General features: G+C 44.2%; 1 pseudogene; it reads right to left on the bottom strand.

Annotated features, from left to right (window-relative positions):
• Window positions 1-3,203: 3,203 nt before the first annotated feature.
• The window catches only part of LOC114629856, an 11,474-nt pseudogene continuing 1,464 nt past the window's right edge, over window positions 3,204-13,213 (bottom strand).

Genomic DNA, 13,213 nt, shown 5'->3' on the forward strand with positions numbered 1-13,213 from the left:
CTCAAGCCCTTGGCTCGGAGGGCTGAGACGGGGGGGGGGGGGGGGGGAGGCATGTGGGCTCACGTCGGACAGCCCACAGCCGAGAAGAGGGCTAGGGGAAGAAGAAAGAGGCCCTAGCAGCACCCGTGGGAGAGACTGTACTTGCTTAGCAGACTCGGTGGCCTGGCCAGCTTGTTTGGAGATGTGGGTCCTCGTGGCTGGAACGAAGAGATCTTCTAAGTGAGCGATTAAGTAGCTGTAGCTTTAGTCAGCATGGGAGAAGCGCAGAATCTTCACTGAGTCGATTTCTCACAGCACTGGACAAGGCGGCGGGAAGCTCGGCTGCGTTCTGTAGCAGACTGGGGTGGCCCAATCCTTGAAGTCCGTGGGTGTCTGTGCTCCACGTTGGATGCGCAAAATGTGGGGAAAATTAAAAAAAGGCCGCCACAGCGGCGCAAGCCCGCCGCCGTGGCGGGTCCCCACATCAGGGAGGGAGATCCTACGGTTCCAGCGGCCTGAGGGCCTTGGCGGCGGCGGGCCCCAGTAACACGAGGAAGTCCTTGGTTCCAAAAAGGTTTATTGACATGACGGATAATAGATGGATCTAGGCGTACCCCCCAAAACTCAGGGCCGTCCCGAGTTATATAGGGAGGGAGAAAGGGGAAGGATTAGGGGAGGATCTGGGGGAGGAATGTTTAATTTGCTCTGCCCTCTGGCCTTCATTAGTATGTAAATCTCTAAGGCCTGAGGCCTATCGCCTGGGTGACTCTATGGAGATCTGTGACTGTTTTTCAGGATCTTAGGTGATGAGAGGGACCGAACTCCTGCCGGTTCTCATGAGGAATTCCACAGAGAATCTCGGGGTTCTAAGTACCTGCTCAACCATGACCCAGGATACCCTTATGCAGTCCCACACACATCAGGAGCCAAAGAACAACACAGGTCCAGGAGGGACTGCCTGGTGACACCTTTTACCTGGAATCACCACTGGCTTTGAAACACACACAGGTATATGTGAAAGTGGGTGGAGCTCCACAGCTGGAACAGGGCCTCTAGATTCTGGGATGCTACCATGATCCCCATTTCTGGCCCTGTTCTTTTCCACTGTTCTGCTCACCATCTTGTGCTTTCCAGTTCTCAGTGCACAGGGGAGTGCACCCTTTAGGTCTTTCCATGTGTGGCCCATCAAGACTTCCAGAGCCTGAGTGCCATTAAGAGTTTCAGGACATTTCACCTAAAGTGAACTTACACACAGCTTCCCCTTGGGTGACCACAAACACTGCACTGTCAGAACGACACTATTATGTCCAGGGATTCAGGCTAGCAGCATGTCACATGGCCCTCTGTGCCTTCCATTCTTCCCTCCCAGGCTCTGACCTCCTGTAGCCTTCACAGAAATGTCTTTTGTGATTCTCGGGACTACCATGTATTTTCTCTGGTCCATTCCCATGTTAGTTGTTTTCATGTAGACTTACACCACCATATTTGTCTTCCTGATTTTCCTGGACTCTTCCAGCATGTCTGCTGCTCGGGGGCAGGTCCATTTTCAGGCCTAACGATCCCTGGATCCAGCAAGTAGTGAGGGCTTGGCACACAGCACATGGTTAGTGAATGTCTTCTGAATGGGTAACTGATCACAGCCTGACACAGTCAGCCTAGAACACGGGATTGAATCTCAGATCTTGTTTTCACACTGGATGACTAGCTCCATTTAAGTAAGAATGAAGAGGGGCCTATGAGAGAAGACTTAACTCCAGCAATGAACTGGAACACAGATGGTAGAGGGAGCACATGGACAGGCCCAGCCCAGAAAGCACAGAGCAAGCTAGATGGCTAGGACATTGAGCCCTACCATGCTGGAAAGCCCACATCCTGGGAACAAAATTCCAAGGAAATTAAGTGACATAGGTCATGAGTCTACCCTCTGAAAAATCAGGAGAGACCCAGGCTCTTCAGAAATGGAAGACTATTGTCAGAAAGATGGCAAATACTCAGGAAGCTACAGTCCTTGTTTCTCAGGTATGTAAGTCTTTGAAGTTCACTCACAAGTTTTGCCATTTTCTTCGGCTCAGTGAAACAGATGTGTTGTGTGACTGCTCTCACACTTCCCACAGGAAGGCAGGACACCTAGGCTGAGAGATCTCTGTGATGGAAGCACTCTGTCTCTCTGTGTTCCCTAAAACTCAGTGTGTGGTCCTTCAATCCAGCACAGAGACTCATCACCCTGTCATGGTAGACAGAAGCCTGGACTTTCCTAAACTGCAGCACTTTTAGAATGTGGTGCTCTATCACATTCTGGAGGCAGCTAGATCTCTCACAGCTGAAGCCCACTTTCTATGTTCCCCAAGCCTCCTGCTGTCAGCTACATACAATGTAACAAGCCTCCCAGGGTGGTCTCTCAGGAAGATGGCTAGTTCAGAGGCTGCTTGAGCTTTAGAGTGATACCTAAGGGAGCTTGGTTAGTATGAGAGCTCATGAAGGCACACCCTATGTATGCACAAGGGAAGGATGCTGACACGATGTCACTCAGCATGTCCTGTGCCTGCATAGGATCTGCCCAAGACAGCACATGGGCTGAATGCATAGGTAAACTGTGAATAACAGCAGTGGAAGGACACTTCCCATCTCTGCTTTTTACTTGCTTTTATGGGTGCTGTATACCCAGGTTATGAATGCTACTGTGAAGATTCTGGTAGAATACTGCAACCATATCTTTACTAAAGGGCATGCAGGATACACAGGAACTAAGTATCCAGCTCAGCTTCCCCATGAAGGCATCTAAGCAGCAATGTTAGACTTCACAGGGCTCAGCACAATCTGCCTGTCCAATGGACTTGTAGGGAGCCATTGAGTTGGTCCCTTTGTACTTTGACCATGGTCACTCTGCCAGACGCTAGGTCCGCAAGTAAGGTGTCTATCTGAATACATTCCTCATAAACAACAGCTCCACAAGCCCCCTTTCACCCAGGCTGCACCCACAGTCTCTTGCTGATTACTGCTAGTTGGTTCTATCAGATACCACCTAGGCATTCTCCAACAGGGTTTCTTCCTGAGGTGGTAAGCCAAGGATCAGGGTTTAATCCAGCTGGAGTAGAAATACATCTGACCATCCCAAGAGACCCCAGAAATGTACACTTTTCTGATTTTCCAGTAAGAAGACATGAATAGAGACATAGAAAATAAAACACAAAGCAGAGATGTCCCCTCCCATACCTGCTTACCCTTTATTGTGTTCTGCCTCCTGCCTCTTTCAGAGGAGCCACTTCCTTGGAGGATGTATGCTGGGTCTTTCTTTGTCTTTCGAGCACAGGGGAAACAACAGATCCTGATAAGCACGCCCTGATTCTCTTGGTGATTCTCCTGAAACACCCAGTCTTCTTAGGAGGAGATGATGTTTTTATGTCAGAGTCTTGCTCAGGTGGCACAGGCAATTCATCCTCCTCTATGATGTTACAGACACTTGGGGCAGCCACAGCTCCGTAATAGAGGGCACAGGTGGAAGTGCTGCTGGTCTTTTTCTCTGGACAGTGTAGAGCAATGGGAGGCATGGAGACACTTCTGGCCACCTTGTGTCCCAGTAGTGTCAGGGCAACAGGCCCTTGCTTTCTTGAGGGCTTGGATGTGGAGGAGGCTAAAGTTGGGCTCACTGGCCCTTTTCTTTAAGGGAAGATCAGAGATAGAGGGATGTGCTGGTGATGGGGGTGGTGTAGGGCACTGGTCTATAGTCTCGACTGAAGTGGTAGATGTATGCTCATGCCCCTTATCTTCCTGTGCTTTTAGAATCCAATATGTCCCCATGGGTTTGTTGTATTTTTTGTTGTGCAGTGATTCTTTAATCTCATTGGCATCAAATCCAGGTTGCAAGTACTGGAAGAAATGAGTGAGGATTCAAGCAGAAGTAAGAGGTAAGAGGGTAGTGGGCTTGATTATTTTATAACATATATATAACATATATATATGTATAACAGCTTTAATTATGTTAATTGCTAGCACCACTGCTTCAGCAATTTCTGTGACACAAGAAGTTAAGACAGCTACTTTTGTTGATCATTCAGTAAAAAATGTTACTAATGTGTTGAATATGCAAGAGGATATAGATAGGCATTTGGAAGAACGGATTGATGTTCTTTATCCTATTCAAATAATTGGAAGGAGGTTCAGAATTTAAGGGTAAGGAGCCATCTCGAGTGTCATGCCAAATACTATTAGATTCATGTTAGTTCTAAAATTTACAGTGGTAGTCACTATAATTAGGAAAACATTTAAAGACCTTGCACTGTATTTGGCATAATTCTAACACCTCTCTGGATGTTTTAATTTTACATAGTGAACTTATGGATTTCAAGAATGCTGTTCTGCTGAGTGTTTATGTGGTAGGTACTGCAGATAAAATTACCCATGGCCTGAGGTCAGTATTTCTATTTTGGTCAAGCTTCAAGAATGGCATATATAGCTTGATGATGCTAGCCCTTTTGGTCCTGGGAATACTTTTATTCCAGCTAGTCAACTTGTCAACAACGAAAGCAGACGACATCTGAAAGGAGGGAAATATGATTAAGAGAACACCTGCATCAGAGAGACTACAATAAAGATGTGTGTTGTGGGGTGTGGGGGGAGTTTCTTCATCAGTGACAGGGGCCTCATATAGCTGTCTCCTTAGAGGCTCTGCCAGAGCCAGAGCCTGACATACACAGAGGCTGATGCTCACAGCTAACCATTGAACTGATCAAGGGGTTCCCAATGGAGGAGTGAGAGAGAAATCTGAAGGAGCTGAAGGGGTTTGTGTCCCTCATGGGAATAGCAATAATTCCAACCAACCAGAGCTCCCAGGGTCTAAACCACCAGCCTGGGAGCACATAGAGAGGATCCCATGGCTCCAGCTGTATATGTAGGGGAGGACGGCCTTGATGGGCATAGGTGGGAGAGGAGGTCCTTGGTCATTTGAAGGCTGGATGCCCCAGTGTGGGGGAATTCGAAGGCATGGAGGTCGAAGTGGGTGGATTGGTGGGGGCACATCCTCATAGAAGCAGGATGAGGGGGGGATGGAATAGGGGATGTCTGGGGGAGATGGGAAAATGGGATAACATCTGAAATGTAAATAAATTAAATATCCAATAAAAATATATAAAGAAAGATATATGTGTGTGGAGGGGGGAGAGTTTCTTCATCAGTGACAGTTATGGTCGTGTGGTATCCCATTGGAGGATGTGCCAAGAGCCATAATAGGACAAGCTAATAACTAGCAGGTGATCTTCCCGAGATGGTCTGCTTCAGATTGTAATATAATCTGCAACAGAGTAGTTGTCATATTGGCAAGGCCCAGGAGAATTGATTTTAGGAAAGATTCCTGCTATTAATATGCTTTTTCCTGTTATTATTAAACATGTATAACAATCACCCCTTTTGAGCAGATCTCTGCAGACCCTTGAAGATGTACTGTCTTTTAGTGATGCTATATAGACAAATAGATGGCTTAAGTTTTAATGATTCCTAAAATCATTAAAGAATTCCTAAAATTATATCTGTGGTTATTAATCTCATTTATAGTGTGGCTGCTATTAGGTCCTTTCTGAATATCAAAATTGCCATCAGAACTCTGTCAGCCTCCCAAGTTTCAACAGTTAATTGCTCTTAGATAGTAACCAGACTTTCTCCTACTCTGAGCACATTCCAAGAGGCTGTTAAACAATTAACCAAAGGTCATAAAATGGGAAATAATGATTTATTATAGATGCTAGGACAGAATATAAAATATTGACTGAGTTAATCTATACAAAACTTCACTAATAACTTAGTTAAGATTTTCAATCTTCTATGAACTTATGGAGCTGTGACGGGTGATGAATGTTTAGCCCGATAATTACTCCTAATGGATATGCATGAAAACATTCTCTGTTTTAAACTTCTACTTTCATTTATGATTTGATTTTATCTGTGAACTTGTGATCAATGGTTTTACTTGTGATCATGTTTTCTGAAAGATGTATAAGTACAGAGGACGAAGGGAGAAAGAGAGAAAATTTTCCCATTTTCCCACTTAGGAAATGTTTTCCCTTTACCCGCTTAGGATCTTTCCACTTTTCCCCTTAGATAGCTTTCATAGTAATAAACACTACAATCACTTTTCAAAGTGTCCCTTTTTCTTCCTGTGACTTCTGACTAGCAAGCTGAAAGTTAGAGTCTTGCAGTTACTGCTGAGATAGTTCAAAGGCTATTTACTTAATCCTTTGCTGTTTTAAGGAGACATCGTAAATGCCAGAAACTGCAATTTCCAGCCTTAGAGTATCACAGAAGGCACTTTGGCTACAGCAGCAAGGTAACTTAGACAGATAAGTAGACTTTTTATTATTATACAGCAACTATAAATATTTCATTAGACAAATTTTTACCCCTATACCAAGTAAGACAAAGTCTTACCCTCTGCCAATACTGTTCTCCCTCTGCTGCCTCAAGAAGAACCAACAAGAAAGAAGACCTCACCCTGGGGCTCACTACAAGCAGGGATGTGTCATTACTGGGTAGCATGTCCTGAGCAGGAGAGTGAAGTTAACAAGACAGTCAGCAGTCCGCCACACAGTAGGCTCTCTTTTACTTCCTGCTCTGTTTGAGTTTCTTCCTTAACATCTCTTCAAAGATGGTCAAGGATCTGGATACATGAGCCACATAAAGCTTGCGTGCCCCATGCTGTTTTATTAATAGTGTCTGTCACATCGATGCAAAGAAGCTTACTACAGACTTGTGTTTTGTACACTTTTCCTGATCAGGCCCTGGATGTTCCATGGCAGAGAATGAAGAAGGAAGAGAGGCTGATAGACCTGTCCCCTTGGAGAAAGGGGATTGGTGGGCAGAACTTTGGGGGACGGGCAAGCAATAACTGCCACAAGCTGTGCTTTAACTTACATTAACTAGCCTGCTGACCAAATTGAGGTGCTCAGATATGCTGCGTTCATCTCCACATGACATTTCTCTCTTTGGGGCAGAGTGGTCTCAAAACAGGGCTTCTCTGTGTAACCCTGCCTGTCCTGGAACTCCCTCAGTAGACCAGGCTGGCAAGGAAGTCAGAGATGCACCTGCCTCTGCCACCCAAGTGCTGGAATTAAAGGTGTGCACCTCCACCACAGGGCTTCCTTTTGGTATTTCTAACAGTCCAACTACCAAATGTGGAGAGCCCAGCGACCATCCACAGCCACCAGGCACAGGGATAACAGAAGATGGGAATCAGGCCCTATGACTTAGGGGAACAAGGTTTCAGGTGTGCAGGAAGAATACACTTCAGACATTCTACACATCAGGGTGATTGTCGTCATAAAGCAATCTTTCCTAAGATGTTCAAAGCAACTGTCAGCTTCCATTGCCCTTGGTGTCTTAGGTTGACAGCATGGAGACTCATAACCCCCAGAAATTGAGGAAAATGGGTAGGGAATCAGGCAAGTTTGGATTGTTTCTAGAGTTAAATTATAATGTCTCCAAATTCTGTGTGTATTGCCTCCATAGTTGAACAGTCAAAAGGCACTAATAATCCTGCAGTGGATATGGCCCATGATGCTGGTCCTGAACCAGATCAAAGTCACTGATAATGCCCTTGGGAAAGAACATGAATGTGGCCTGAAGAAGCAGCTCTAGGAGTTTTCTTTCCCTTTCCAGAAGGCTGTCTACAAAGCTGAAATAGGAGTCTGGACACATTCCTGTCTCCTATTTTTTTTAAATGGAAACAAAGTATACCAAATACTGAAACTTCCCTAAGAGCTAAGACAGAAGGTGGCTTCTGTGCCAGGTGTCAGCACATTAGTCAGGGCATGCAGGGGAAACAACATTAGCTAGGCCTTTGGCCTCAGCCTTTAGAAAATACTGTTGTAAGGTCTGGTGGAAGAATGCTGGTATGTGTGTATCATTCTGCCACCTAGAATGACATCTGTGAGACTTTTCTAGTGTCCAAAGCTTTGTTGATGCACAACTCCATGCCTCTGAGAATGTGATACTGCTGTCCAAGAGAGAACAGGCCTGGCTGAATGGGACAGCTCTTACATTCTGCTCTATGGGAGGTCATATCCAATCACAGACCTAGGACAGTCACCTAGTGACCTCAGAGGATTGTGAAAAGAAAGGACAGTCCTCAGCAGAGTGAAGATACAGCTAGGTCCAAGGACGTGTGTCCTGTGACTATGGAATTGACCGTGGCAGCTTCATAGTACCTGATAAAACTAAAATTCTGTCTTGTTTGGCATTCTCCACGTATCCAGAACTGCTTTTCTCCCCATTCCATGTAGGGTTCATAAAAACCCAGCATTTCTTGAGCCAGAGGCTGACATCTAGACCCTTAAAAAGTGTGTGCTTCAGAAAGATACATGGGGAGAGGTGATGCTGGGGGTGTCCTAGGTCTGCTGTGCCTATAGAAGGAGGGAGGAGTATCTCAAGGAATGATGGGAATGTGGGGTTTGCTCAATTGGCTTCTGCCTCCAAAAAACAACCTGATGAGGATCTGTCACCTCTGATGAGACATAGGTGCCCCATCATGAGTTCCACTGTAGGCTTCTCCCTGAGGAGTACAGTAAACCATCAATGTACAATCTTCACCACTTTGGAAAAAGAGAGATGGAAAAGCTTTCAACATCCTCTGAGACTTCTCCTGCAACTTTTAAACATCGCTTTCCTTTAGAGGGCAGCCCCTGAAGGAAAAAGAATGTACTGACTTAGGATGAAATCTCTAGTTCATAAGTGCCACACCAAAAGTTAACTAATTAATTAATTAATTAATTCTCTCACCCCCTCTCTCTCATGCCTCCATCTTCCTTCTCTCACTGAAAAAAATGGGCCTAGAATGTCTCCAGTTTCTCCTGCCTGTGAGCCTGGTCTCCGAAGTCACACATTTTTTGTTCCACCTCCTGTAGTAGGATGTTTTTGGATTTAGGTCTCTGAGCTCAATTCCCTATTTCATGGCAGTAACAGAAACTTTGCTTGACTGCTGTCTCCCAGTGCACCCAACCTACACTGCACTGTGCTGAGGTCTTTTGCACTTTGGTGGTTTTGGGTTCTTTCCATTCCTTGGGATTCCCATTCTGCAGGTGTGCATTGTTTCTCCTTATCAACTCCAATATCCAGATGATCCTGTTTGAGTGATCCATAGATTTCATTAAATCCACTGGGGTCCTACTGCTCTCTAGAAACACCCTGGAGAAATTTAGTGAGTCTTCACATATCACTGGGAACTTGAGAGGTTGGAAAAGCTGACAAGCCTCAGCTAAGCAGCCCAGATTCGTACTGTAGATTACCCTCTTTAGACATGAGGAGCTACCAGCTCTCTGGCAAGGGCAGAATGGCAGGGCCTCCTTGTGTGCACATAGCAAGATACCCAGGTCAAATATTCCACTATAATTAGGGCCTGAGTACAAGAGTAGTGAGATCAGCTGCTTTTTTGTTGTATCCTTTGTTTTTTGTTTTTGTTTATTTTTGTGTGTGTATAATCTTCAATTTTATTATTGACCTATAAGAGATTAAGCTTTGAACTGAACAGAGAAACCAAGAAGTATATGTAATATTTTAGAGGGAAAAAATCAGCTTAACTGAGCATGCTAGCATATACTAGAACTATGTGTGTACTTTAGTACATTGTAGATTTAGTCAAAGTATGTTTTGTTTTTACAATCTAATTATGTATATGTATATTTTAGATTTATGAACTTTAATTTTATCCTCAAATATAACACAGCTTTCCTATTGAATACTAGTGTCATGTTTTACTAAAGGGTTCAAAAGTTGCCCTTGATTCCCTAACCCTGAGTATTCTTTTAACATGGGTCCAGGTTGATCCTCCATAGAGGAGTACATAGAGAAACTTCAGAAAGAAGGGCTGGGTTACAGACTGAAGATAAGGGGAGGAGCCCTGCACTGAAATGCTGTCCCCTAGCACTTGGGTGATCAGAGGGAGGGGATGGGGGATGACATGGAGTTGCTGTGTGCTTAAGGCTGAGCTGGGCAGTTTGACTACTATGTTTTAGTATGGACGTATATACTCAAAGACATGCCCTGTTTTTTTTTTTTGTAAACAACATCATCACCAATATTTCTTTATTAGTATAACAAGGTGAATGAGGATTTCTTCATCATTTTGAAGGCTAATGCAATTCATCTTTTACAGTCGTGCATGATTCTGAGATTTGAATACACATAGAAGCTAAGCATATAATTTACTTTTTACAAGTTTTCAATGACATGAGGCCTTAGTGAAGAAATGAAGACTCTAAGTATCATTATCTGGACAAGGTTATGAGACCACGAGGAAACTGTTGAATGCTGTGAGGCAAATGGAAAAATAAGGGCTACTTTTACAGCAGTGTTCACTCAGTCTCTATTTCCAGACCTTCAGAATAAAGAAACCAGCCTTTCCTTTTGTCCTGGTAGCTCTCTCCCTCTCCTCTTCCTTCTCCCCCCTCCCCTTCCCCTTCTCCCTCCCTCTCTCCATCTTCCTCTGTTACTATGATAAACACATGATCAAAAGCAACTTGGGAAAGGAAAGGTTTGTTTTACTGTACACTTCTCTGTCACAGTCGATCACTGAGGGAAGTCAGGCCAGGAGCTCAGAACAGAAACCTGCAGGCTGTAACTGAAGCAGAGAGGCTGGAAGAACTCATCCTGCTGGATTGCTTCCAACAATTTGCTCTGCCTGCTTTCTTAGTCAACTGGGAACTAGTTGCCAGGGAGTGGTACCACCCATAGTGGACTGGGCCCTTCCACATCAATATTCCATCAAGAAAATGCCCCTGTAGACCTGAGCACAGTCTAATTGGAGCTTTTTTTTGTTTGTTTTTTTGAGACAGGGTTTCTCTGTGTAGCCCTGGATGTCCTGGAACTCACTCTGTAAACCAGGCTGGCCTCAAATGGAGCTTATTTTTAATTGATGTTTCTTCTTCCCAGATGACTCTAGCTTGTGTCAGGTTGACAAAATTAATCAGGACACCTTGTCTTTTAGGAAAGTTAGATTTGACATGAGAATTTTGTCTTGGCTTTTAAGAAAGAGCATAAACATCAGAATGGTCATCGTATACCTGCCGTTTTCCCAATACTATTAATTCAATCATCAACACGTCAAAATCTCTTCCTCATGAATAGTCTTTAATTTAAAAGGTTGTTTCCAGTGGCCTGTATATTTTCTATTTTGAGAAATGTTTTTTTTAAAATAATTTATTTTTTTCTCAAATCATAATTCATTCACACAGGGGTTATAAACACAGAAACATGCCCTGGTTTTTATGTTAACCAGAGCCTTACCAATATAGATGTGAATGCTCACAGACAACAATTGGACTAAGCCTGGGGACCCAAATGGATCAGTTAGGAGAAGAACTGAAGGAGCTGAAGGGTTTTGTAAAACCATAGGAAGAACAACAATATCAACCCACCAGACCACCCAGAGCTCCCAGGGACTAAAACACTAAGCAAAGAATACACATGGAGGGACCTATGCTCTAGCTACATATGTATCAGAGGATGGCCTTATCTAGCATCAGTGGGAGGAGAGGCCCTTGGTTCTGTGAAGACTTGATGCCCCAGCATAGGGGAATGCTAGGATGATGAGGTGAGAGTGGAGGGTAGGGGAGCACCCCCATATAAGCGGGTGGAGGGGGGATTGGATAGGGGTATTGCTGAGGTGACACTGGGAAGTGGGATAGCATTTGAATGTAAATAAATAAAATAACCAATAAAAAATGTAAAAAAAAACAACCAGTTCTCCACAAAGAGCTCATGGACATATGTCCTGCTGCTTCCAAGGGAGGTCAAACAAGCATTTTTGAGGAGCTATGAACACACTAAGGAGTGCAGGTTCAACTCAGCAGCTCAATGGTGGTCACACAACAAGTGAGGTTTCTGGGTCTCTTCATTCTGAAGCCTGCTGCCCTCTTTGATCCCCTGAATCAGTTATTCCTCCCATTGCATCCCCCGATGTTCTTTGCTGTTTTATATAGCTCACACTGCACACTGTCTTTAGACAAATATCTATTACCATGATCTTGTCACCTGAAATTTAGGAGGATTCTCATATTCAGATATAAAATTGACTTGCTCTGAAATGTTATTTCAATCAGTTATGACAAGTGTATGATATTCCTAGGATGTAAACCTGGGAACATTGCTACTTCAAAGAAAACTATAATTTCCTCTCTTGGGAGCCTGAGTTTTGTACACAGTAGAATTCAGTTTGTCTATGGTAGGCTCAGGCATGTCCTTATCTCTTTACGGCTGCTTCTGAGTGTGGATGGGCTTTGTGTGGGGTTCCTTTTCCCTTTATGTATCCTGGACTTAAGCCCTCAGCTTTTGCTCAGAGACCAGAGGAAAAATCCATATGCAATTAGTACTCATCAGGTGACAGATGAGTGGATTCCCAGTGACACTCCACCCTGGTTTACAGAAGCTGTCATTCTCTGGGTCCTCATAGGATAGGCACTTCTACCTGCACTTTAGTGCATGCTAAAGTCCTATTCAAGGGACAAAATCTGTCCCTGCATACCTACAGGAGGCCCGTCTCTAAACACTATTCCCAGATGTGAGGGTCTTACCATTTCAATCTAGGGAAGATTCAAGAATGGAACTCTTTTGACTTGCAGGCTGTAAAAGAACTCTGAAAAACTAGCCTTCATTCTCTCTTCTGCCTCTTCTTAGCGCCTCTCAGTTTGCAACCAGGTTATTGCCCAAATGTCATAGGCACTGCTCTAGGGAGTTTCCTGAAGCTCACACAAGGGACAGCCACAGAAGAACATTGGAAGGCTGGGTTCTACCTTGGGCTCTCATTTAGAGAACAACAGAAGAAAATGAAAAGCATGGAGACACTTTTGTCCCATGCCATGTCTTCAAGCTGGTGCTATTGTAAGTAAAGTGGTGTAAACAGGCATGAAGAGGATCAATGCGTCTTACTTTATGGGGAACAAGTAGAGGAGAAGAAATTGTGGGGCATAGAAAGGTCTATGGCCAGGGAACAAGTCTTTATGAAGGTCCTTCAGCCAAGCCCAAGTTCAAGGCATAATCTTTTAATGTTAAGTATGTCCCCATTATTTTCTCATACTCTCTCTTCTGTACAGACACACAGATGATATGTGTTTCAAACACAAGTCACAGAACATGGAAGGTGAATATGGTGATGCCTGAGTAGGTCTCACTTGGAATAGTCTGTGAACTTTGCATATATATATATGTATACACACACACACACACACACACACACACACACACACACACACACACA

This window comes from Grammomys surdaster, unplaced genomic scaffold (genome assembly GCF_004785775.1).
Source record: "Grammomys surdaster isolate TR1022 unplaced genomic scaffold, NIH_TR_1.0 318, whole genome shotgun sequence".
NCBI lineage: Eukaryota > Metazoa > Chordata > Mammalia > Rodentia > Muridae > Grammomys > Grammomys surdaster.